The sequence below is a fragment of the Mobula birostris genome, chromosome 8, assembly GCF_030028105.1.
Source record: "Mobula birostris isolate sMobBir1 chromosome 8, sMobBir1.hap1, whole genome shotgun sequence".
NCBI classification, from domain to species: domain Eukaryota; kingdom Metazoa; phylum Chordata; class Chondrichthyes; order Myliobatiformes; family Myliobatidae; genus Mobula; species Mobula birostris.
Window position 1 is genome coordinate 38,466,667 of NC_092377.1, and position 5,085 is coordinate 38,471,751.

The 5,085-nt window shown below is 37.1% G+C and overlaps 1 long non-coding RNA gene across 1 annotated transcript in view; it reads left to right on the plus strand.

The window, feature by feature from the left end:
- Positions 1-5,085, plus strand: part of LOC140201243 (uncharacterized) — a 174,692-nt gene that overhangs the window by 118,146 nt on the left and 51,461 nt on the right. The window lies entirely within an intron of this gene.

Consider the following 5,085-nt stretch of genomic DNA (forward strand, 5'->3'; position numbering starts at 1 on the left):
ATAATTAACTTCTGAATCATTCTCATTATTTTATGGTCATGAAAATCAGGAACTGTTTTAACAATGAGTCTATACTGTACATCAAGTCACTCCACGTCCAGTTAGGTATGAAAGCAGGCTGTCAATGGAGATCTCACTGCTGTTCCCTGAAAATCACAATGGCTGAAAACTGCAAACCTGTTAATCACACCAAAAAAATCTAAAACGTGTGGATATAACATTATTACCTCATATTTTGTTCTATTATGAATATGTTGCTAATTTTATTGCTATGTTCTTATGAATTTCCCAAAAAAGAAATTGAGTGAGAATTTAATTTATTTTACACAATGCTGGGAGAGTAAATATCATATTCCATTGCTTAAATGGAAAATTGATATACCCATAAATAACCTCTTAATAAGAACATGATGTTACACTGTTTCAGAATGTTAGCTGCAAACTAACATTCTAACATGTCAAATCTTTCCAAGCCAGCTGTGTATTTAGAATTCTTTTATGAATCCCATTTCACACCATTAGCTTGCCTCTGATGAATCACTCTTCTAATAAGTTACATAGATATCAGAACAGTTAATGATGGATATTGATAGCTGTTTTACTGGATGTTCTGCTAGTCTCCAAGGAAGTTGGGGAAAAAGCAAGAGATAATAAGGAAGTAGATTTCATGATTGAATAACTATCGAGTCCAAAAGCACATATGGCTGTTGAGTTTTAAGTCAAGAATCATGGCATAGATAAATTTCCAGAGCTGCTTTAGAAGTTGTCAGGCTACTTATCTGGACAACTACTGTTGACTCAAAACTAAACAAAGAAAAGTCCATATTCTTATAAACTAAATGTAAGCACGATATTGAAGAAACATTTGGATTTAAATCAGGCTATCCACAACATTTCATAATGCCAAACTGGATGGTACTGTGGGTTTTGAAGTAGAAAAACAACTTCACAGATGTAAATGGACAAGGACATGGCAAACGGAAGATAATATGGAAAAATGTGACCTCATCCACTTCAGTTAAAAAAAAGACAGAGAATTTATTTTTCAATGAAGAAGGATTGAAAGATATTTTGGCTCAGATGATTTTTAGTGAGTACACAAATCACAGAATATTTACATGCAGGGAAAGGAAGTAATTACGAAGCCAAGTGGTATTCTGCCTCTACTACAGGAGTATTTGTGTACAAGAGATGTCTTGCCTCAATTACACAGAGCTCTTGAGACCATTTCTGGAATACAGTGTAGAGGTCTGGTTCCACTACTGAAGGAAGCATTACTTGCTATAGCAAGAGGATTGATTCCAGGAATACCAGGCTTTTCACAAATGAAGAGATTAAGTAAATGGAGTCTATTCTCTCTGGTGCTGTAGAAAAATGAGAAGTAATCTCATTAAAACATAAAATTCTTGTGGGACTTGGCAGGGTGGATGCCGAACTTATGTTTCCTTTGACCGTGGTGTCTAGAATCAGGAGTTAGAGTCTCAAAATAAGCGGTCTGTTCTCTGGAAAGGGATAAAAAGGGATTTCCTTATCTAAAATTAGTGAATGCCAGCACTCTGTATTCAAGAGAGCTCTGAAAACTCAATTGCAGAGTATGTTCAAGTCAGCAACTGATAGATTTATTTTTAAGTTATTAAGGAAATTAAAGGCCATGAAGTTAGAGCAGAAAGGTGGTGCTAGTGTAAGATGCCAGCCTTCATAATATTGAATATCTGACGAGACACATGGGGCTAAATAGACTGTTGCTTCATCTGTATTTTACGTTCTTTTGCTCATGGACACTCCAAGGAGCTTTACAAATAATGAAGTGTTTTTATTGTACAAACATGAGTTCAATTCATGAACTACACCACCATCAATACTAGGATAATTAGATAACTTAATTACCTGTTTTAGATATTTGTTGGGGATTAAAGGTTGGACTGGACATTAAGAGAACACCGAATTTATTTTTGAAGTTTTATCTTTCCTCTCTCCTGAGAGAAATGATGGATAAGAATGGCATGAACATTGACTTCTCAACCTTCCACTAATGCCCCACCTCCCCCTCGTACCCCATCTGTTATTTATTTTTATACACACATTCTTTCTCTCACTCTCCTTTTTCTCCCTCTGTCCCTCTGACTATACCCCTTGCCCATCCTCTGGTTCCCCCCCCCCGTCTTTCTCCCTAGGCCTCCCGTCCCATGATCCTCTCATATCCCCTTTGCCAATCACCTGTCCAGCTCTTGGCACCATCCCTCCCCCTCCTGTCTTCTCCTATCATTTTGGATCTCCCCCTCCCCCTCTCACTTTCAAATCTCTTACTAGCTCTTCCTTCAGTTAGTCCTGACGAAGGGTCTCGGCCTGAAACGTCGACTGTACCTCTTCCTAGAGATGCTGCCTGGCCTGCTGCGTTCACCAGCAACTTTGATGTGTGTTGATGGATAAGAATGCCAGGATTGTCTTCAGATAAAACAGGGATCAATAGATTTCTGGACATTGAGGGAATTAATCAATATGGGGGATAATGCATTAAGATAGAAGATACATCATGAAAGGGTTGAGAAGGCTGGAAGGGATAAATGGTCTAATCCTGTTCTAAATCTAATGTTGTTACATTCTCAATCCCACAAGAAATTCTCAATCTCTAATTCATGATCTGATTGCCGGAGTGAAACCATGACTTTCTGAATCATAACTAAGAGTTCTAACTCTAAACAATGACCACCACTCAGCTTGCTAGCACAGAGATTGAAAAGAGTGGTTCGCCAGATCTATCAGCATAACTTTGGCATAAGATGAGCAGAAGCAGCATAAGCACATCTTGTAAGATGTATAATTCTCAACTATCTACCTACATTATGGCAGGAGATTAGAGGATCTCCACGGAAACTCCAGATAAATGACATTGTCCACATTAAACATGTGGGCCTTCGGTAGTCATTAGTTATTAGTTGTATTCTCTTAATTTATCATTCTGTTATAATAATCAAATATTGAATTATGGAGCTTATGTAACATAATAAACTTCTTTATTCTCTTCTTTCCCCACATCTGTCTGTCTCAAATAAATTTAGTTATTGCTTTGAATGTAAGTCTTATGATTGGCACATCCAGTAAATAGTGATTGATTGATTTATTTAATTTTTTACTATACCCTTTTCAACTTCAAAAATCCCTCTGTGGTTGTGACTTTTTATTTCAGCTTTTCCAATTTAAGAACTTTGGAGCAGATTTCCCTTGGAACTCGTGTCTCCTTCACCGTTCAGTAGAACTGTGAATATTCTGTGACCTAACTCTGTACTCCAGTTTGTCCTCAGTTCCCTTGGTTAGCAGAAAAATAGCCATTTCAGACAATCAATCATAGCAGCTGCTCTTTCCGGAAGAGAATTCTCACCTTCCACCATCCTTTGTGAGTGGAAGGAATTATCAACGCACATTTGAGATTCTGTATTTATTTCTATTCTTGGGGAAAAGCACTCCTGAGAAACATGACATTTTGTTAAAAAGGAAATGCATTTAAAGAACCTAGTGACTGCATAGGAGTAAATGGGAGTTCAGAGGGATAATGGAGGGAGGTGGCAATTCAAGTAAATGAACAACTTAGAACTAAATGTATTGTGTGTTGAAAATGCTGTTACGAGCAGCTGTAACTTCCTGTGTTCTGCTATGTAGTACTTGCTGCAGATTATATCAGAACTTATTCTGTACAATATGGTGTCTTGTATTCAGCAGGCTCTTGTTTCCTGTTATTGTAAACTACTCCAAACCTGACACACCCAGACTTTGGCGTAGTCTGTTCAATCTTTAACTATATTATGCTTCTCCGTTTTATTGTAAGCCTCCTCCCTCCTGGGAAGAATAAACAAATATTTCATCTGGAATTAAAGGCTTTGCAATTCTCAGACATGCAGATTCTTTTACAAGAGCAAAACAGTTCCTGTACGTTTGCAATTATGCAATCTGAAAACACAATTCAAGATATCATGATAATTTGCAGACCGAATGAACACCCCAAATAAAACAAACAGAATCTGAACATAGAAAATAATCAGAATTACTGGGTTTGATACAGAGAGTAAAGAGACAGTTTTGTTATCTCTGTTGATCAACTTCACAACTTCAAAGTCTGTTTCATTTCAACCACTGATCATAGAGACCAATGCCATTGTGCAAAGCAGATTAATGGGGAACCCACAGAATGTTTTGTACCCTGTCTGATTTCCTGTTCTACTGAAGCTTGATAGGTGTGGTGTGAAAAGGGTTGCCAATTGACTATCTGTCTGTTTTGCATAGATGGTCCTGATCATTCAGGCTAAGGACATGAACTTCATCCTTTGCTCATTACATCTCATCTATCAACATTCCCCGTTATGCTTCACGCATCCATCCAGTTTTCCATAAATCATTCATTTTATTATCAAATCTGACATGCCCCTGTGATATTGTACTATCAGTTTTGTCATGCACTGACTATGACCCAAGTTCCTGCAATGAGAGGGCTGTTAAAAATTATTATTGATAAAACAGAGGAAGCTGGACATATAAAGCATTTACGACAGTCCCAAATCTCCTTATCACTTAGATCATGCATGCAGTTCTCAGTGGTGAGGCTTGACCTCACCACTCTCAGAGATCACTGTGCTATCAGTGAGTTAGGCTAACATCTGCTTCTCTACCCACCTCCATAATTTGCAAGCACTGTGTGTCATATCATCTAGCTTGTTGATTGAACAAAGGCACAGGAGGTGTAATATTCTAAACTTTCTCTGTTTGACTGAAGAATTTTTAACCTATACATAAATTATAAATCAACTACTGCTTAAAAAGTATACCAAGGACTGTGTAATTGCATTAAACGACATCCCTGTGTGAAATATTCCTTGTTTTTACCATTTCTAATTAGTCAGCAACTTCTGTATAATCTGGTAGGGAACACAAGGAAAAATGGAATTCAAAATATGGCATTGTGCTCAAATAAAGTGGTTTTGTAACAGAGTGATATGAAGACAAAATACTGTCTTCAAAATAATGAAGACTATATTTGAAACAAAAAATTCAAAGTTAAATAAAAGTCATTTATTCACAAATATGGAACACCAT